We start from the raw sequence: 23,518 nt of genomic DNA on the forward strand, positions 1-23,518 counted from the left end.
AGTTATCAAATAAGATATTGCTTTAGAACCTTAATTCCTAAAACTGATAAGAGCTCCCTGGGCAATTGATATCTTTATTTCAGAAGCATGACATATTTTCTCATTTGTGAATGTCCATGGGTTGCGGGTTAGGACAGAGAGGCATATTATTTGAAAAGCACTGATCTAGGAATCATTGTTGAGTTCTGATGTCTCTGTTCTAGACCCTGATTTGTCACCAACTAAATGTGTGGCCCAAAGCAACGTTTCTGATCCTTACAGTGTCTACTATTTAAAAGTAGAATGTGTGTGTGGGGGGGGGGGTGTAGGTATACACATAAATTCATATATATAAAATAAGACTTATAAAATGTTACACATTATAAAATGGAAGATGGTCCTCTGAGAAATACTTACTTCCATATTCTCACTGATGGAACTATGTGCAGTGCAATCCTACATGTTAGTCCTTGGACATTACTTTCTCTTACTGTAAGTCAAAAAAGCGTTTTGTCTTCCTTCTTGGAAAGGAATTTTTTTGGTGCAATGTTATAGTTTTGTTGTTAATTTTGGGCTGAGCCAATCAGATTAATCAATTGTTCTCATTCTTTTGGTCACCAGCTCTGATCCCGGTAGTGTATTAGAAACAATGTTGCAGCTCTGAGCCCTAGAACAACCCTATTAAGGGGTCCTGTTTTACTTTCTTTCTGCCTCCAGCACCTTGCTATCCCTGGCAGTGCCTGGACCATAGTGGGAAATAATAAATGTTTATCAAGAAATGACCAAAAGAATGAGTTAATAAATGTTTCTCTGTCAGGGGGTTCTCACTCTGACTGTTCATCAGAATCACCTGAAGGGCTTGTAAACCACAGACTGTTGAGCTCTGAGCCCCACCTTCAGAGTTTCTGATTCAGTATATTTGGCGTGAGGCTCAAGATTTGCATTTCTACCAAGTTCCCAAGAGCACACTTCGAGAGCCCCTGCTCTATGCAATGCTAATTGGCTGGGGAAGGGTCAATCCTCCATTTTTTTTTTTTTTTTTTTTTTTTTTTTTTTACCATCGTACTAAAGTTAACTGAGTTAAAGACTCATCATAGGTAGGACAGAGGCTCAAGGGTTTTTTCTCCCAGATGTATTGACATGACATAGGGTTGGCCAGCAGAGTATTGAATTCAGGGCGGAAGTAGGGCAAATGTAGGTTGGCATGAACAGATAGACACAGTGAGGCACATTTTTTTTTTTATAATGGAGCTCAGTGGTGATCTGCTGAACAAACAGCTAGGAAGACAGTCAACGAGCATTGGTTGAGTGCCCGGATGTTCTACGGGTCTTTCAGTAAACGGGCACAACCTGTCCTGCAGCAGATGTCCCAAAACACTGCGTATTCCCACACATGTCAAGCAGTTGTACCCATTGCTTCTTCTTTAGACATGAGGAACAATAGTGTCTGTTATTGTATACAAACTGACAAGACAGAGAAGCCCTATTTGATAACAAATTTGCAAAAGGAAGTTTGAGAACACCTGTTGAAATTAATTAGAACACCTGGCTTGAGCCCCATGAATTCACTGGACACCACAGACGAGTGGAGACAGCAGGATTCAGTCCCAGTTACTTCATGTAAGTAACATTTTATGATGATCTGAGCCTCATTGTGAATCATGGTAAGGCTTAACATTATTTCAGACATAATGCCTAATAATCCAAATGAAGAATAGATTATTTTAAGGTAGTTTTCTTCTCCTCTTTTACATGAAATTTTATTTTATTTTATTTTATTTATTTATTTTTTAAAAGATTTTATTTATTTATTTGACAGAGAGAAACAGCGAGAGAGGGAACACAAGCAGAGGTAGTGGGAGAGGGAGAAGCAGGCTTCCTGCTGAGCAGGGAGCCCGATGCGGGACTCGATCCCAGGACCCTGGGATCATGACCTGAGCCGAAGGCAGATGCTTAATGACTGAGCCACTCAGGCGCCCCGAAATTTTATTTTTTATTAATGCTATCTTTAGATACTGTGATAGGGCAATAATTATCTTTAAAATGGTAGAAACATTTTTAACTCACTTATTTTAGACCAGACCACCTTTACAATCAAAATCGCATTCTCAGAGCAGAGGCCAGCCCATCCTTGTGGTAATAAGCAATAGTTGGACTGTGCCACTGTAATTTTTGTCAGCTTTCTCTCTGTGTCTAATTTCTCCTTTTTTAAAAAAACAATATCAAATATTATGTTTGGTTGCTCAGTGTTTGGCTAACAGGATAAAATAGAAGAGCCTCTTGATAATGGTCTTCAGATTTTGGAATCTGTCCTGAAAGGACATTCTTATCTACAGAATTGGAAAGATCAGTAGATACTAACCAGAGCTATGCTTTGGACTCACCTGGGCAATATTTTATTTTTAAATACAAATTCTAGGTTCTCTTCTCATACCGACTGAATTACTATCAGCAGGAGGAGCAAATCTCAGGAATCTGGAGTTTCTTTAAAGACTCTAGTAGGGTAGTTCTCTGCCCTAGACCACCCCTGGTCACCAATTCCTCCTCCCATATAACAAAGTTGGCCCCAACTATGTAAAAATGCATTTACTAACATTTACTATGTCTGTAAAATTGTGCCAGACTATAAAATCCAGTTGTTGAATGTAAGATGTTTTCATGTTGATCTTTTCTAACATATATAAAATAAATATATGAAGATTAAATGATGATTTGTTCTTAATTTACTTAGACAAGACAGAGACTTCAGAACTTCATTCTGAAAGTGATAACCAAGCTATGCTATAAAACATAGTTTATATATATATAAAGAATAGATTGAGAAGAAGAGAAGATTGTTTAAAAAAGCTAAAAAGTAATGACCAAAAACAAGAGAACCATGAAATTTTGTATCGTGAAAGCCAAGTGAAGGAAACTTCCAGGAGAGAGTAATAATTCTGTTAAACACCAGAATGAAGTCAAGGAGTGTAAATCTGAGAGCTCTTTGAATTTGGTGAGAGAATGGGAAGGGAAAGAATTAGAAGGTGAACAATAAAACTTCCTAGAAGATTTTTCTCATCAAATTATTATTGGAATTCAGAAGGGTAGGGAGCATATCATGAGCAAGATTTTGAATCCATGGTTATTCTAGTTATCAGTGACCAGAGAGATAGATTGGTGCCTCTGTTTCCTGTGTCTATTAAGGGATAAATGCATGGGATCATGACCAGAGGTTTAAGCTGTTGTCACATTCCACTGAACAGAACAGAGAATGGATTAATTTGTTCAATAAATATTTATTGAGCACCTTGCTATATGCCAGGAACCAGAGATAGAGCAATAAAAAAGAAATAGAATCACAGCGGTTTCAGCCTGGGAAGGGCTATTGAGATAATATAGCTCAAGGCAGGGCTTCTCAATCTCTCATGTGCATGCAAGAAAACCTGGCAACCTTGGTAAGAATGCAGATCCTGATTCAGTACTTCTGGAGCAGGGCCAAGTATTCTACATTTCTAGCAAGATTCCAGGGAGTGTCTATGCAGTTGGAAATTCACAGACCACACTTGGGAGTACAAGAACCAGGAGACCCGAAAACCCAATGTCCAGATTTGCCTCACCTGAGTCACCTCACAGGGCACATGTGTGGGCCCCACTGCCACAGATTTTGTTTCAGAGACTATCTTCTCAACTCCATGGAGACTTCTGTGGCTTACTCCGGTTTGGAAGCCACTGGTTTCATCCAACCACCTGTCTCCTTTACAGAGAAGGAAATGCAGTTCCAGCAAATGAAGAGGTTTAATTATTAGTGAACACCTGCACCAAGATTCCGTCTGTTGGTAAGTCTTGGGATTACCGACGGCATCTAAATAATAGCATCACCTTCTCCACACCCAAGTGCTGAACACAATGTAAAACAAGACAACAAATAATCACCTTTTTACAAATAGTAGCTAAATTGCAGAATGTAGCTTCCCTAGAGCACTAGATAGGCCTCATAACTTCAGCCAGAATGAGGTGGGCTCAGGCCGCCAGTCAGAGGGGGACACAATGCTGGACCAGAGCACCTCTTCCCCAGGAGGGAAGGGTGGCCCCCTGGCGGAGAGCAGAGAACCCATGCTCCCTGTGGCCAGCTAGCTACCACAAGAAAGAAGGCAGAAACTAAACTAAGCACTCCTAGGGTGTGAAGGAGCAAAGAGAAGCCAGGAGAGTCTCCATGTGGAAAGAAAGACCAGGAATGGGGGAGACCCATTCTGCTCCATCTCAACTGCACAGCCTCCCTGCAAGGTGCCTGGCAGTGCAGGCAAGTCTGTGGGTAATTGCTGAGAGATCTGGGAGTGGGACATACGAGCTAGAGGATCTAGGGCAGTGTTTCTCAAACATCATTCTGCACTCAGATCACCCGGGGATCTTGTTAGCATGCAGGTTCCGATTCTGTAAATCTGGGGGGAAGGCCCTGAGGTTGCATATTTCTATGAAGTTTCCTGGGGATGCTGATGGCTATACTTGGAGTAGCATGGGAAGGGAATCCTTTACTTAAAACATTCAGTTATGCCTCAGATTTGAAAGCAAGAATAGTGGCAGACTGTACCTATTTTCCCTTTACCACAGTCGATATTTAAGCCACATTGCATGCATTGTCACCAGCAGATCCTGATTCAGTACTTCTGGAGCAGGGCCAATATTTAGAGGCAAAGAACTCTGTCACTAATAAGACTAGGCAAGTCCCTGCCCCTTTTCTGTGTCACCAATAAAAAAAGCTGAGAGTCAGAGGGGAGAAATTTACCAGCCCGAGGTCACTTGAGTAGTTGATGTGAAAGCATGGAATAAAATCACTTTCTTCTGAGTCCAAGACTAGTGTCTTCTTCATTCAGCTCTGTCCTTTGCCACCAGCACACTGACTGTGACACTCATTTCCACATGTATTCCACAATAATCTACTGATCATATTCTGTCTCTCTGTTGCACTTGGATGTCTAGAGAGAAACGATGTGGTTGTTTGGTTGTTCCAAACCTCTCTCAAATGTTGCTGCTATTTAATTTAGCACATTGTCTCCTCTAGCATTACCCAGGTCAAAGGGAGAGTTTCTTTCTTCTCTTCTTATTTATCCTTTTTGTATATGGACAGCTGTAGGTCAAGATATATTGAAATTTAACTTGGGTTTAACTCCTGCTTTCTTTCTCTCTCCATCTATCTCTCTAGGTCTAAACTGCTAGGAAACTAATCTCTATAAATAACTAGCTGAAGTCAATGCCCGTCAGCCAATGACCACTAGGAATCCCCATCCCTGTGCAGTCAATAAAGGTGAGTTCATCAGTATGTCTTTCACTAAGGGAGGAAACACACTGTGGTGGTCTTTGGCTGGTGGGCTTTAACACCACCGTTCACCATGATCTGGGGGAATGCTTTTTAATCCACATTTTATGCATGCTGACTGGCCTTTAAAAGTCACCTTTTGTGGAACATTTTAGGTGGCAGCAGTTTTGCCCAGAGGTCTCCAAAGCCAACTAAGGAGGCATTCCCCTCATCTATTTATATAGAGGTAACTATACGTTTAAATATTTTCTCTCTGAAGAAAAAGATGGAGAAACTGTAGGGAAAGATACAGGAGATGTTCGCCTATTTCTGTTTTTAAGTAGACTCCACACTCAGTGGGGAGCCCTGTGTGGGGCCTGGAACTCATGACCCTGAGCTCGAGACCTGAGCTGAGGTCAAGAGTCAGATGCTTAACCAATTGAGCCAACCAGTCACCCCACCTGTTACTGTTTTAATCAGACTTTCAAACACCCTGTACAAAGAAAGAAAACAGCTCAGTTAAGAGTAAGTGTGTGCTATTCCTTATGTTCCACAAATAAGTGAAACCATATGATAATTGACTTTCTTTGCTTGACTTATTTCACTTAACATAATCTCCTCCAGTCCTGTCCATGTTGATGTAAAAGTTGGGTATTCATCCTTTCTGATGGCTGAGTAATATTCCATTGTATATATGGACCACATCTTCTTTATCCATTCATCTGTTGTAGGGCATCTCAGCTCTTTCCACAGTTTGGCTACTGTGGAACATAAGGAATAGCATGGAGGATATTACGAGAAGGAGGGGAAAAATGAAGGGAGGAAATTGGAGGGAGAGATGAACCATGAGAGACTATGGACTCTGAGAAACAAATTGAGGGTTCTAGAGGGGAGGGGTGTGGGGGGATGGGTTGGCCCAGTGATGAGTATTAAGGAGGGCATGTACTGCATGGAGCACTGAGTGTTATATGAAAACAATGAATCGTGGATCACTACATCAAAAACTGATGATGTATTGTATGGTGACAAACATAACATAATAAAATAAAATTTTAAAAAAAGTAATTGTGTGCACTGTGGCACTATTGATTCATATAGCTATTTCGTATCTCTTATTGTTGAAGTGTTAACTGTAGACTAAATACTAATAGACTAATTTTCTGTATTATTTTTCAGAAGTTAATATTGAATAGGAAACCCAGTGACGATGTTAAGAAATTCAATGAAGGGTAATCTAATGGAAGAGAAAATGTATTTATATAATATTTATATAACAGATAATTGACTTCAGTGACTTGAAATTAGGCTCATAGAATTTTAACTAAAGGTTGAGCTTTTAGAGTACTAGGCTTAAAAATAACTATAACTATCACAAAATTCACGTCTCTCAAAGTTTGGGTTACATTTCAAATTTATGATTTATAATATGTAGGGTGTTCATCAAAGAAAAGTAAGATTATTAAATGTATCTCATCTATGTAAAGGGCACTTGTCTGTAATCATTTCAGCTATCTATAGTCAATTATTAAAAAAGAATAATTTTCAGGACATGCTGTCAAAGTCCAATGATTGTAGATCTATTTCTGGCCCTTGCTCACGGCTGGTGCTCAGCTTGTTAAAGGCAAACTTCCAAATAGTCACCATTCTAAACTGAAGTGAGTAATTGCTGTTTTTTGCATAGCAAGATCATTCCTTTGCAAGTAAATGATCTTGTTTTCAGAGTTCAAATTCCTTATGTAATGTTAACAGCTCACAAACATTTTTGTATTCTTAAACCCTCCTGGTAACCGTCCGAAAAAAAATCACGGATATAATTGTATATATTAGAGGGAGTCAGGTGGAAAAAAAGCGAATATCTGAAGGCCAACTTTCAATCTATTAACTAGTACCTGAAGTACAGACTGGCCTCAAGGCCCAGGACAGCACGACCCCGTTTTACCACTTTTGCCTGATCTAGAACTTCTCTCCTGGAGGACTCTGTTCTTCCATGAAACCTGACTTCATGTAGCATTTTGGTCATGCCTGGGTGGCTGCTTCTTCACACATTTTCTCAGGCCATTTTTTTTTTCCCATGTATGAGTTCACCTCTTCTACATCACATTTATATTATTGGAATGTCTTTCATTTCAGAAAAATGTATGTGTCAAGAAAGCATTAATCATTACATCATTATTTAGCAAAAAGGAAAGACAAAAAATGCCAATAATGAGAATTAAGATATTTCCATATGATGAATATTATGCTGCCATAAAATCATATTTTCTGTTTAGTTATGTATGCTTTGTTCACTTGTCTCTTTTTGTTTTAAAGATTTTATTTATTTATTTGAGAGAGAGAGAGAGAGAGAACATGAACTGGGGGAGGGGCAGAGGGAGAGGGGCAAGCAGGGAGGAGGAGCGAAGAACCTGACACTGGGCTCAATCCCAGGACCCTGAGATCTTGATCTGAGCTGAAATTGGACACTTAACTGACTGAGCCACCCAGGCGCCCCCACTTGTCCCTTTTTAACTTTTACTTTCAAAATAACTTTAGGCTTACAAAAATGTTGCAAGAATATCACGTGGAATTTCTGTATATTTCTCACTCAGCTTCACTAATGTTAACATCTTATATATTATAGTACTATTATCTAAATGAGGAAATTAACATTTGTATGACAATATTTAAAAAATATATAGACCATGTTTGAGTTTCACCAATTGTCCTGCTAATGTCCTTTTTCTGGCCCAGGATCTTTTCTGGAATCCCAAATTGTAGTTAGTTGTCATGACTCCTTAGTCTCCTCCAACCTAGGCCAATACCTTGATCTTTGAATTTGACTTTTAAAAAAGTATTGGCCAGTTATAATGTAGACTGTTCCTTAATTTTGTTTTGTCTGATGTTTACTCACAATTAGATTAAGGATAGGCATTTGGAGGTACAGGATGGGGTATGTCTTATTACTGGAGATATACACGAATAAAGGAAAAATACAGGTTGTAAAAAGCTCAACAATAGTTATCTCTGAATAGTAAGAATTATTTTTAATTACTTTAGAAAATATTTGTATGCATTTTCTAAAATCTATCTAATGAACACCCATTCTCTTTATAATCAGAAGCAGGAAAACATGATCTGTCTTAAATACTGTCTTTTCTGTAATATTTCTAATCCCTATGGCTGGAAATCCTCTCTTCTATATCTCTACACCTCATGTATAATCTATATTGTGTATTTCATGCATATTGTTATCTGTTGTACCTCTTTGCTAGAATACAATCTTCTTGAGGGCAGGGAACATGACTCATTCAATGTTACATTGTCTACAGCATCTTACAAAGTGCCTTCCATTTCATGTATGGAACTGTTTACCTTTAACGCATGAACACATCAAGAACTATTCACTGAATAAATTACTCCCTTGTGTAATTTCTAATTGAAATATCTCTTCTGGTATCCTACCATACTCTAAGAAAAGCAATTGGGAAAGTTTTGCCTTTATTGGTATTTTCATTTTCTGTGAGCTGGTGAAAGTCTTTAAGGGGTAAAACAAAGAGAAAAACACTCCACCAGTTAACTAAATGTGTCCCGCCCCCAACATCGAAGAATACAGGCTAACTTGAAGAAATGTGTGATTGTGCACACAAAGAGAAAACATGAAGTTAACATTGACTCCTCTCATTGTTTGCAGCTCTTCTCTCCCTACTAACTCCTACCCTACCTCAACCCACTCTAGACTGCAGAGCTTGGAACTGGACCAGATTTAAAACATATAATTCTGTCATGAAATTAGGTAATTTGCATTAGATTCTAATGCCACAACTCAAGTTACCTGAATCACCTAACAGAAGATGAGCACTGGGTGTTATATTCAACTAATGAATCATTGAACATTATATCAAAAACTAATGATGTACTATACCTTGGCTAATTGAAATTAAGTTAAAAAAAAGAAGAAAAAGAATTTAAACGTAAATTTTAAATCTAATGTAAAAAAATTCTATTACATTGAACCTTATCCCTCCATGTTGGTTTATTTTATAAACCCACTAACCAAATTTTGGCATATGTGTCATTGGGGTAGTAATGAAAACTAGGAGTAGGAGACTATCTACTGAGTATCTACTATGTAATAATGGCTTCATATACAGGATCACATTTAATCTTCATAAATCCCTGCCAAGTGGGATTATTATCCCCATTTACAGGTAAGGAAGCTGAGGGTCATATGAGTTTATAGCAAGCAAAATAATAAAATGCAAAGCTGTATTCAGTATTTTTATAATTTAGACAGACAAAGATAGAGAGATAGGGAGGAGCAAGATGGCGGAGGAGTAGGAGACCTGGATTTCGTCTCCTTTCAGGAATTCAGCTGGATAGGGATCAAACCATTCTGAACACCTACAAACTCAACAGGAGGTCGAAGAAAAGAATAGCAACAACTCTCTGAACAGAAAAGCGACCACTTTCTGGAAGGTAGGACGTGCGGAGAAGTGAATCCGAGGTGATATTCGGGAGGATAGACGGCGGGGGAGGGGCCTCCGTTGGCCGCTTCTGGCAAGTGATAGAGCAGCGGAGCACAAAATCGGAACTTTTAGAAGTCGGCTCCACTGAGGGACGTCGCTCCAGTGAATAAGCGGGGGGTGGAACCCTCGTGGGACAGTGTGGTCTCAGGACCTTCGGGGTCACAGAAAGACTGGGGGTGCCTGAGTGTGGCAGAGTTCCCAGGTATCGGAGCGGGGAAGCCGGCTGCAGAGACAGAGCCGAGGAGCGGGCTCTCAACTCGGGGTTGCCATAAACCGTGATCCGCGGCACAGTGGGGCCACTGCTCCTCCAGCAGGGACCCAACAAGCGGCAGATCCGGGGAGACTCCCCTTCCTCCCCCGGGAGGAGCGGCGCGGGAGCGCACTGCAGGGATCTGCTGGGTTTGGAGACTCCACACGGAGTCGCATGTCACAGATAGAAACGCTCGGTCACAGGCCGAGTGAGCATGGAGTGCAGCCGGAGACCGGGGAGACAGGAGTGATTGACTGCTTTTATCTGGGGGCTCACTGAGGAGCGGGGCCCTGAGTCCTCGGCTCCTCCGGGGCGGAGATTGGGAGGCCACCATTTTCACTCTCGTCCTCCAAAGCTGTGTGGAAAGCTTGCAGGGAACAAAAAGCTCCAGAGAGCAAACCTGAGCAGATTACTTAGCCCAGACCCGGCAAGGGCGGGGCAATTCTGCCTCCGGCAAAGACATTTGGGAACCACGGCAACAGGCCCCTCCCCCAGAAGATCAGCGAGAACAGCCAGCCAAGACCAAGTTTACCGATCAATGAGAACGGCAGAACTCCAGCGCTAGGGGAATACTGCACATAGAATTCATGGCTTTTTCCCCATGATTCTTTAGTCTTTCAAAGTTAATTTTTTTTTAACTTTTTTTTTTTGAATTTTTCTTTTTCCCTTTTTCAACCAACATCTTATCAATCCCTTTTTTAAAAACATTTTTTATTTTTCATTTTTTAGAGTAATATTCTGTCCCTTCATAGTAGTGAACCTTATTTTTGGTATATATATAAGTTGTTCTCTCTTTAAAATTTTGGGATACAGTTCTTCTAACAGACCAAAATATTCCCTAAATCTCTAGTGTATGGCTTTGTTCTAGTCTCCTGCCTGATCACATTTTCTCCTTTCTTTTTTTTTTTAAATTTCTCTTTTTTCTTTTTTCAACCAACTTCTTATTTTATCAATTCCTTTTATAAAATCTATTATAATTTTCATCTTTACATTCATATTCCATTCCTTCATCATATTTACCTTTATTTTTTTACATATATAAGCTTTTCGTTCTTTAAAAATTTGGGAGGCACTTTCTTCTAACAGACCAAAATATACCCAAAATCTAGTGTGTGGCATTGATCTATGCACCAGCCTGATCATATTTGATCACATTCTTTTTTTTTTTATATTTTTCTTTTCATTTTTTTTTTCTTTTTTCTTTCTTTCCCTTTCTTTTCCCCCAGTTTCTCTTCTGATTTGTTTAGTGTATATTTTTCTGGGGTCGTTGTTACCCTGTTAGCATTTTGTTCTCTCATTCATCTATTCTCCTCTGGACAAAATGACAAGATGGACAAAATCACCTCAACAAAAAGAACAAGAGGCAGTACCGAATGCCAGGGACCTAATCAATACGGACATAAGTAAGATGTCAGAACTAGAGTTCAGAATGACAATTATAAAGATACTACTGGGCTTGATAAAAGCATGGAAGATATTAGAGAAACCCTTTCTGGAGAAATAAAAGAACTAAAATCTAACCAAGTCAAAATCAAAAAGGCTATTAAGGAGGTACAATCAAAAATGGAGGCTCTACCTCCTAGGATAAATGAGGCAGAAGAGAGAAATAGTGATATAGAAGACCAAATGATGGAAAATAAAGAAGCTGAGAAAAAGAGAGATAAACAACTGCTGGATCACGAGGGCAGAATTCGAGAGATAAGTGATACCATAAGATGAAACAACATTAGAAAATTTGGGATCCCAGAAGAAGAAGAGAGAGGGGGCAGAATGTATATTGGAGCAAATTATAGCAGAAAACTTCCCTAATTTGGGGAAGGAAACAGGCATCAAAATCCAGGAGACACAGAGAACCCCCCTCAAAATCAATAAAAATAGATCAACACCCCAACATCTAATAGTAAAACTTACGAGTCTCAGAGACAAAGAGAAAATCCTGAGAGCAGGGGCGCCTGGGTGGCTCAGTCGTTAAGCGTCTGCCTTCGGCTCAGGTCATGATCCCAGGGTCCTGGGATCGAGCCCCACATCGGGCTCCCTGCTTGGCGGGGAGTCTGCTTCTCCCTCTCCCACTCCCCCTGCTTGTGTTCCCTCTCTCACTGTGTCTCTCTCTGTCAAATAAATAAATAAAATCTTAAAAAAAAAAAAAAAAAAGAAAATCCTGAGAGCAGCTTGGGACAAGAGATCTGTAACCTACAATGGTAGAAACATTAGACTGGCAAGAGACCTATCCACAGAGACCTGGCAGGCCAGAAAGGACTGGCAGGATATATTCAGAGCACTAAATGAGAAAAATATGCAGCCAAGAATACTATATCCAGCTAGGCTGTCATTGAAAATAGGAGAGATAAAAAGCTCCCAGGACAAACAAAAACTAAAGGAATTTGCAAACACAAAACCAGCCCTACAAGAAATATTGAAAGAGGTCCTCTAAGCAAAGAGAGAGCCTAAAAGTATCATAGGCCAGAAAGGAACACAGACAATATACAGTAACAGTCACCTTACAGGCAATACAATGGCACTAAATTCGTATCTTTCAATAGTTACCCTGAATGTAAATGGGCTAAATGCCCCAATCACAAGACACAGGCTATCAGATTGGATAAAAAAACAAGACCGATCAATATGCTGTCTGCAAGGGACTCATTTTAGATGCAAAGACACCTCCAAATTTAAAGTGAGGGGGTGGAAAACCATTTACCATGCTAATGGACACCAAAAGAAAGCTGGGGTGGCAATCCTTATATCAGACAAATTAGATTTTAAACCAAAGACTGTAATAAGAGATGAGGACACTATATCCTACTTAAAGGGTCTATCCAACAAGAAGATCTAACAATTGTAAATCTATGCCCCTAACATGGGAGCAGCCAATTATATAAGCCAATTAATAACAAAAGCAAAGAAACACATTCACAACAATACAATAATAGTAAGGGACTTTAACACCCCCTCACCGAAATGGACAGATCACTTAAGCAAAAGATCAACAAGGAAATAAAGACTTTAAATGACACACTGGACCAAATGGACTTCACAGATATATTCAGAACATTCCATCCCAAAGCAAGAGAATACACATTCTTCTCTAGTGCCCATGGAACATTCTCCAGAATCGAGCACATCCTAGGTCACAAATCAGGTCTTAACAGGTACCAAAAGATTGGGATCACTCCCTGCATATTTTTGGACCACAGTGCTTTGAAACGAGATCTCAATCACAAGATGAAAGTTGGAAAGAACTCAAATACATGGAGGCTAAAGAGCATCCTACTGAAGAATGAATGGGTCAACCAGAAAATTAAAGAAGAATTAAAAAAATACATGGAAACCAATGAAAATGAAAACACAACTGTTCAAAATCTTTGGGATGCAGCAAAGGCAGTCCTAAGAGGAAGTATAGCAATACAAGCCTTTCTCAAGAAACAAGAAAGGTCTCAAGTACACAACCTAACCCTACACCTAAAGGAGCTGGAGAAAGAACAGCAAATAAAGCCTAAACCCAGCAGGAGAAGAGAAATAATAAAGATCAGAGCAGAAATCAATGAAATAGAAACCAAAAGAACAGTAGAACGGATCAACGAAACTAGGAGCTGGTTCTTTGAAAGAATTAACAAGATTGATAAACCCCTGGCCAGACTTATCAAAAAGAAAAGAGAAAGGACCCAAATCAACAAAATCATGAATGAAAGAGGAGAGATCACAACCAACACCAAAGAAATACAAACAATTATAAGAACATATTATGAGCAACTCTATGCCAGCAAATTAGATAACCTGGAAGAAATGGATGCATTCCTAGAGATGTATCAACTACCAAAACTGAACCAGGAAGAAATAGAAAACCTGAACAGACCTATAACCACTAAGGAAATTGAAGCAGTCATCAAAAATCTCCCAACAAACAAAAGCCCAGGGCCAGATGGCTTCTCAGGGGAATTCTACCAAACATTTCAAGAAGAATTAATACCTATTCTTCTGAAACTGTTCCAAAAAATAGAAATGGAAGGAAAACTTCCAAACTCGTTTTATGAGGCCACCATTACCTTGATCCCAAAACCAGACAAACACCCCATCAAAAAGGAGAATTACAGACCAATATCCTTGATGAACATGGATGCAAAAATTCTCACCAAAATACTAGCCAATAGGATCCAACAGTACATTAAAAGGATTATTCACCACGACCAAGTGGTATTTATCCCTGGGCTGCAAGGTTGGTTCAACATCCGCAAGTCAATCAACATGATACAATACATTAACAAAAGAAAGATCAGGAATCATATGATCCTCTCAATAGATGCAGAAAAAGCATTTGGCAAAGTACAGCATCCTTTCTTGATCAAAACTCTTCAGAGTATAGGCATAGAGGGTACATACCTCAATATCATAAAAGCCATCTATGAAAAACCTACAGCGAGTATCATTCTCAATGGGGAAAAACTGAGAGCTTTCCCCCTAAGGTCAGGAATGTGGCAGGGATGTCCACTATCACCACTGCTATTCAACATAGTATTAGAAGTCCTAGCCACAGCAATCAGACAACAAAAAGAAATCAAAGGCATCCAAACCAGCAAAGAAGAAGTCAAACTCTCACTCTTTGCAGATGATATGATACTTTACATGGAAAACCCAAAAGACTCCACCCCAAAACTGCTAGAACTCATACAGGAATTCAGTAAAGTGGCAGGATATAAAATCAATGCACAGAAATCAGTGGCATTCCGGTACACCAACAACAAGACAGAAGAAAGAGAAATTAAGGAGTCGATCCCATTTACAATTGCACCCAAAACTGTAAGATACCTAGGAATAAATCTAACCAAAGAGGCAAAGGATCTGTACTCAGAAAACTATAAAATATTCATGAAACAAATTGAGGAAGACACAAAGAAATGGAAAAACGTTCCATGCTCATGGATTGGAAGAACAAATATTGTGAAGATATCAATGCTACCTAGAGCAATCTACACATTCAATGCAATCCCCATCACAATACCATCCACTTTTTTCAAAGAAATGGAGCAAATAATCCTAAAATTTGTATGGAACCAGAAAAGACCCCGAATAGCCAGGGGAACCTTGAAAAAGAAAAGCAAAGCTGGTGGCATCACAATTCCGGACTTCCAGCTCTATTACAAAGCTGTCATCATCAAGACAGTATGGTACTGGCACAAAAACAGACACATAGATCAATGGAACAGAATAGAGAGCCCAGAAATGGACCCTCAACTCTATGGTCAACTAATCTTCAACAAAGCAGGAAAGAATGTCCAATGGAAAAAAGACAGTCTCTTCAACAAATGGTGTTGGGAAAATTGGACAGCCACATGCAGAAGAATGAAACGGGACTATTTCCTTACACCACACACTCAAAATGGTTGAAAGACCTCAATGTGAGACAGGAGTCCATCAAAATCCTAAAGGAGAACACAGGCAGCAACCTCTTCAACCTCAGCCGCAGCAACTTCTTCCTAGAAACATCGCCAAAGGCAAGGGAAGCAGGGGCAAAAATGAACTATTGGGACTTCATCAGGATAAAAAGCTTTTGCACAGCAAAGGAAACCATCAACAAAACCAAAAGACAACCAACAGAATGGGAGAAAATATTTGCAAACGACATAGCAGATAAAGGGGTAGTATCCAAAATCTATAAAGAACTTATCAAACTCAACACCCAGAGAACAAATAATCCAATCAAGAAATGGGCAGAAGACATGAACAGACATTTTTCCAAAGAAGACATCCAAATGGCCAACAGACACATGAAAAAGTGCTCAACATCGCTTGGCATCAGGGAAATCCAAATCAAAGCCTCAATGAGATACCACCTCACACCAGTCAGAATGGCTAAAATTAACAAGTCAGGAAATGACAGATGTTGGCGGGGATGTGGAGAAAGGGGAACCTTCCTACACTGTTGGTGGGAATGCAAGCTGGTACAGCCACTCTGGAAAACAGTATGGAGGTTCCTCAAAAAGTTGAAAATAGAGCTACCATCTGACCCATCAATTGCACTACTGGGTATTTACCCGAAAGATACAAATGTAATGATCCGAAGGGGTACGTGCACCCCGATGTTTATAGCAGCCATGTCCACAATAGCCAAACTATGGAAAGAGCCAAGATGTCCATTGACAGATGAATGGATAAAGATGTGGTATATACATACAATGGAATATTATGCAACCATCAAAAAGAATGAAATCTTGCCATTTGCAATGACGTGGATGGAACTGGAGGGTATTATGCTGAGCGAAATAAGTCAATCAGAGAAAGAGATGTATCATATGACCTCACTGATATGAGGAATTCTTAATCTCAGGAAACAAACTGAGGGTTGCTGGAGTGGTGGGGGGTGGGAGGGATGGAGTGGCTGGGTGATGGACATCTGGGAGGGTATGTGCTATGGTGATCGCTGTTAATTGTGTAGGACTGTTGAATCACAGACCTGTACCTCTGAAACAAATAATACACTATATGTTAAAAAAAAAAAAAACAAGATAGTAGAAAGGGAAAAATGAAGGGGGGAAATTGGAGGGGGAGATGAACCATGAGAGACTATGGACCCTGAGAAACAAACTGAGGGTTCTAGAGGGGAAGGGGGTGGGGGGATGGGTTAGCCTGGTGATGGGTATTAAAGAGGGCACGTATTGAATGGAGCACTGGGTGTTATAAGCAAACAATGAATCATGGAACACTACATCAAAAACTAATGATGTAATGTATGGGGATTAACATAATAAAATTAAAAAAAAAAAGATAGATAAATGCATAACACAAAGATTGGAAGAATAGTCTTCAAAAGGGAAGCTGTTTCTAAGTGGAAGTTTTAGTCATCAAGATGGTCATTATGAGGGGTGCCTGGCCAGCCCAGTCCATAGAACATGGGACTCTTGATCTTGGGGTTGTGAGTTCCAGCTGCATATTGGACATAGAGATTAATTGCTAAATATATTTTTTTAGTAAAGATGGTCATTATGTGACATGAGAGAGGTGTTAACTAATGCTATAATGTACTTATTTTATAATTTATAGCTGTATCAAATCAATACATTGTATACCTTAAACTTAGGCAATGTTATATGTCAATTGTATCTCAAAGCTAGAAAAAAACAAAGATCTGTCTAAATTAAAAAAAAAAAGTTTTTTTTCTTCTAATATGGTTTCTACATAATGTGGTATACTCTGGGTAGAGTGCAACGTGCAAATTGCTAATATTAAAATTTGTTTGTTTCAACAGAGGAGTTACTATAATAGGGCTGTGGTTGCCAGTTTAAATGCCACATGGCGAGGCAGGGCAATGAGTGAAGTGGGCCTCAGTGCAAGGCCACAGGGTGTGGTGGAGATGGTTGAGAACCAGAAAGCACATACTTGGTCCTATGAGAGAAGCCCCTGTGCAGTCTCCACTATTTTAGCATTTGGAATGGTGGGCTCAATGTTGCCTAAAGGGAAGTCAGAATTTAAGGTTTTTGGTGTAAAAAATATTACTCATCAACTTCAGAAACCAAATCAAAATATTTAAAGATACTACAGAAATCAAACATGGTGTTTATTGGTCACATCTGATTGACTATTTTGTATCCTCTGTAAATGATATGTACAAAATGCTTTACTCTGACTTATAAAACCTAATTGTTTATAAAAATAAAGATAAGTGAGATTAGCAGTCAAGCCCATATTAATTTAGCATAGTGTATTTTATTGTGAACAGGAAGAAGTTCTAATGGCTATTCGGAATTTCTTGTTCCTTAAATGTTTGGTAAGATTAATTTTTTTTTCCTTGTCAGTGGGTTTTGTAATGCTAAGGCTATCCTTAAAATTCAACCAGTCATGGTCAACCTTGGCTGTAAAGTTTTCTGAATTTATGAACATTAAATGTTTAATTGTACTGCTCACGATTAACTGAATTGTTGGCTCTGTTCCACACCATGTCAACCACACAAAGAATCGGCCTTTTCATTACTTCCCACCCAGACCTCAAACATAAACATCCAAATACCCAAACACACAAACTACTGACTTTATTGAAAATTGAGATAAATGAGAGATTTATGGAGTAAATAAAAATGTCGTATGTGAAATATTTGACATTCTTGGTTCTTAAAGGCTTTTGGCCATCTGTTGCTGAGCATTTTTCACTGGTGGCTTCATCCTGAGTAGTTCTGTTGCCCAAGTGGTATCATTGGACCTTACCCTCTCTATTTCCCTTCTCTGATTAGGATCTCTTTGTTTCTCCCCTTCCTCTAAAAACCCCAAACTCATTTAGTGTCATGCAGACTCCCTTAACTGTTTTTTTTCTTTTGTCTTGACCATGTTCTTAGGCTCTGTCTTAATGAGGCTTATTAAGCTATATTACTAAAAAAATTTAAAACTTAAAGAGAGAGAGAGAGAGATTTCTCTAAGAGGAATTTTGGTGCCAAGAATAAAATTACCTCCCTCCCTCCATCTCTTAATATTTAAGAACTAAAAGTTCATCAGGGTTTTGGTTTGGTTTTGTTTTTAGATTTCTTTATATACTGTTTGCCCATATTTAATTCATTGAAAAACAAAACACATGATTCCCAAGATCACTGAAACAAACAAGCAAACAAGCCTAATCCTTCTTTCCTCATATTAGATTTATTTTTTTTTAATTCTGGAATAATTTCAATTAACAGAAAATATACAAAGATACCCTTTGTCTTCCCCTGATGCTAACACCTTACCTGACTATGGCTTATTTATCAAAACAAAGAAAATGACATTGTTATAATGCTATTAACTAAACTATAGACTTTAATTTGGATTTTTCTTTTTTTTTTTTTTTAACTAACGTCTTTGATCTATTTTAGGACCCAATTCAGGATACCATACTGTTTTTAGAGAGTCATTTTAAGGAAGCAGATGATTCATGATCTACATCAGCATAAGATCCTTAAAATGAAGTTCACCAGTATTTCTGCTTTATGACTGAAATGACTGCCACCATCACTTAGGAGTAGCATTTACAATAATAGGGTGTGTGGCTACCTTGACAAAATGACCCCTCCCTTCTCCCAGGTGCAATGATTCTGGGAAGGCAACAACACCCTCCTCCCTCTGAGTAAAGCATTTAGTGGAGCCCCATACCAGCTCTCAGGAAGTTATGGGCTTTACAGTAAAGGATTTTGAATTATGTATCATAGTTTAGAAGGTAAGTAATATATGGAATCTTATTCTAGCAGTAAGTCATGATAACTTGAAATATAAACACACACATTTTAAGAGCTGGTCTTGTGTTTTCTGACCACTGGAATTTAGCATGGAAAATATATATCATAAGGGCAATACATCATTCTAAAAACTTTATATTATATATCTGGTGTCTTTACCAAGTTAAGGACAAGAACCTTGCAAAAAAACAAAGCAAAGCAAAACAAAAACTTCCTCCTAAAAGCCTTGGAAATACTGCCCCCCCCCCGCAAAAAAAAAAAAAAAAAAAAAGCCAGTTCTGTGGTTAGAAACATTTGGAAAACATTTGGTTAAAATACAAGCCTACTCAAAAGATTTAACATTCTAATGTGCACCATATGTCTGAAAAAGGAATATGGCTTGCAGTGTTTCCCAAATATAAATTAACTAGAAAATGTTTTTTTAAGCATATTAACTTCTCACAGAGAATAAAACTTGAAAATGTTGGACAACATATTTACTTATTGACTCCAAACTGGACAGAAATTTAGAAGTCCTTTAGTTCAATCCTACAGCAATCCTTCACAGAGGGTTCATCAGCTACTACTTCCAGAGACATGCAGAGTTTATCCTTCCACTGATTGCAAGCTCTAGTTCTAAGGAAGAAAGCTCCTTATTTCTCTGAGCCTGAATTGTCCTGCTTCATTCATCCTTCAGCCATTTCAAAGTCACTCCTCCAAGGTGACCTAAAAACCTTCCATATGATGGGAAGATGAGGCAAGATGAGGCTTTATTGGTCAGTATTTCTGAATTACCAGTTTGTTGCTCAGATTATATCAAGGACTTTTTTTATAATAATTTCTTCCTTGGCTTCCAGCAAAATTTCTACTGGTACTGAATATGGCCTTAGTCACCGTCTTGCTTTCTCAGATGATTTTTTTAAAGAGGGTGGAATGATGAGGTAAAGAGAACGCCCTAAGCATGAGAATGTAGACAAGTATAGCAGGTCTGACAGCCGTCTCACTAATTCTGAGTCGAGGAAAGGAAATTCCTGCCCTACCCACGTCTGATGGGATCACAGATTTAGGAATACAGTTCTGAAGAGCTGCTTTGTCTTTGAAAAAAGTCCCCTGTTATTCACTAAGGGAAAAACCACAGCAAAAATGCTGATGCTCTGTATCCCTAGAATAATCATCTGCCCTGGGGAAGCCTATCAGGGGATTCAAGAGCTGTGATGACCAAGCATTTTGAGAACATATTTAAAGAGAAAGTAAAGAGAATTCCCTTACTTGCCATAGACTCTGAATGCCTTTCTGAGCCTAAAATATATTTTTAAATTCTATGCTCTGATAATACTTCGAAAATATACTAATCATATTTAATGTAATTAGAAATGCAGATAAATTTCTTTGAAAGTTAAAATGCTCTTATTCAATGCTAATCTCATTTTGGACTTACTTCCTTCTGCAATGACATAAAAAACTATAAGTTAGGAAAAATACAACCCATGTACAGATATGTATGTCACATGTATTAAAAGCAGATGGAGTTGATGTACTATTTATTCAGAACCTATACCATTTTTTAAACATTTACAAATGCCTAAGACAGAAAATATGAAGCTATACTATGGAATATGTTCCTGGGGATACTGTTGTTATGGAAGTTTTTGCTGAATTGTGTGACTCTGGGGGTGGGAGGAGCCTAAGAACAGCAAGAGGTAGGGCCATGACAGGGGAGGCCCATACCATCCTTCCCCAAGCAAGCCCCATGATAGCAAAACAGAAAGGAATGTCTACCTCTACCCCCACATACCCACACCGCTCTCCCACACCACCCTCCCTCCAACCCACTCAGGTTCTATAATTTCTTCACCTTTTCCAAAATTCCACTTGATACAATTGTTAACTGTTTCCTTTTATTCAGATGTGAGTTGAGGGCAAAGGAGGAGAAGCCACATGCGGGCATCTGCCCTAAGCCCACATCTGAGTAGGTATAGGCAGAAGTCAGTGTCTGGAGTCTAGGCATCAGTGAGGAGCCAACAGCTGACAGCCTTAGCTGGCTGCTCAGCCCACACTGGCAACCCTTTGCTTGGCCCTCTGGAACTCTGTGTCCGTTCTCTTTCCTTCAGTTGGTTGTTGCAAACCATTACCAATCCCTAAAACCCTGTACCTTACCTTTAGCTGCTTACCCTAAGAAGCCAAATAAATCTTTTAACAAAGGAAATAAAGAATGTTAACAGTGTTTTCTCTCTGTATGTTTCCTTCCCATATTTACATTCATCCTTTCCTCTCCAGAAGACGTGGCTACATCTCCTTTTGGGGCAGCTAGGCTTCTGGTCCCTCCATGAGACCCTTGGCCGTGGTTTATCTTCCATTCTTCCCTGATCTCATATCCTCACTGGTATTCTCTCTCCTGATGATTTCTTGTGAAGTTCAGCATACCCGAAAACTAGAGAAGACTTCCTTAACATTGCTTTTTTCTAAGAACCTCTGTCCTCAGGGCACCTGGGTGGTCCAGTCAATTAAACGTCCAACTCTTGATTTCAGCTCAGGTTGTGATCTCAGGGTTGTGTGGAATCTGCTTAAGATTCTCTCTCTCCCTCTCTTCTACCCCTCCACACCCCACCCCCACCCCCACCCCCTGTCCCATGTGGGCATGTGCACTCTTTCTCTCTAAAAAAACAAAAACAAAAAAAATCACTCTCCTTTTTCTGCCCTTTTAAATAATGCACTTTTATCATTCCACCCTCATTGTTTTCATATTTCCCATTTGCTACTTAGTCCATGGCAATCTGGTTTACATCAACACTTGACTTATCATCTACTCTGTTCAAATGATGATGCCCCCTAATGGTCAAATCTAACAGCCGCTTTTCACTTTCACCCACGTTTCAGAACATTGATATATTTGAATATTTATTCTGTGAGAAACCATCTCTTGTTGTTCACAAAACCATTGACATCAACTTCTTCCAATCTGTGGAATTCCCAGACACCGTTGCCTGCTCCAGCCTTTTTTTTTTTTTTTATTCACAACATATCCTTTAGAAGTGATCTCATTTCCTCCTATAGATCAGTTAGAAGTGTTCACGTGCAAGAGAAAAAAAATCGACCGGGCTTTAATTAAATAGGGGTTTACTTCTTCATATGTAACAAGAGTAAGTCAGATTGTTAGTTGCTGGTGTTGTATAAGAGATTTGAGATAGCAAGGAAAACTTCCCTAACTTTTCTAATGTTGGACCATATGGCTGATGCATCTTGGCCATTTTTCCTGCAGTCCAGACCAGAAGATGAATAAAGAAAACAAAAGTGGGAAAGAGGGCATAGCCTTAATCATGAGAACAAATTTATTTCCCATAAATTCCCATCAAACTCCCCCTTATGTCCCATTGGTTGTAATTGTGTTACTGGTCACACCAATTTAAAAGAGATTCTGGGAAAGTGGCATAAGAAAAAGGTATGGGAATGGGTACTAAGTGAATCAATCTGTGGTACATTTAATAACTTCCTCCTTAAAACTCCAATGAAAATGACACCTGCTGTATGAGATATTACCAGCTTCTTTATGTGCACAGATGTGGCATTTGGGCTAACTCTGTTAGAGCATGTGTCACATTACACTGTAGTTTCCATTTAGGTGTCCATCATCATGGTCCTACCCTCAACTCCCAATCAGATTATGATCTTCTTGACTGTAATCAGTATGAAGTCCATCACTGGATTTGTAACTCGTCAGGGTCTAGCTAGCTCAATGAAAAAAAAAAAAATACACACACACACACATGCATTACTTTATATATATTTATATATATTTTTTCAATATTTATACATAAAATACACATATATAATTTTGAAATTAAAATTGAATATTGGATGATAAGCATCTGAATTCTAATTACAGCTCTTAGTCTTAGTTATTACTATTTTGACTATCCAGATCTAGACAAGATTTTCACTTAAACAGGAGCAATGTGTAAAATATCTGATTAAATTAGAGTCTACTACTGGCCCTTCTTTCAACTTTGCTGCTGTTGTGATATTTCGGCCAGTTTGAGTATTTCTATTTTTTTCTGTTAATTTCTTATTTGACTTCTTTGTTCCTGTTCTCACCACAGCTGCTTTTGTCTTTTTGATCCACCCACTCTTTGAGCCTGCAACCATCTCACGGCAACTCCAGCACTTGCTGTCTGTGGTGTAAGAACTGTGATATCTGTGGCTTCTCTCCTGTCTTTGGTGGGAATGTGTTTCTGAACGCTTTTGCTATGGGCAGATGTTTGGAATCTCTTTATGGAGAGAAATGGAGATGAGTGAGCAGTTTTAGAAGGCGGAAAAGGAAGTAGGGAAAGGAATAAGATATTCT

Source organism: Halichoerus grypus, chromosome 9 (assembly GCF_964656455.1).
Source record: "Halichoerus grypus chromosome 9, mHalGry1.hap1.1, whole genome shotgun sequence".
Classification (NCBI taxonomy): domain Eukaryota; kingdom Metazoa; phylum Chordata; class Mammalia; order Carnivora; family Phocidae; genus Halichoerus; species Halichoerus grypus.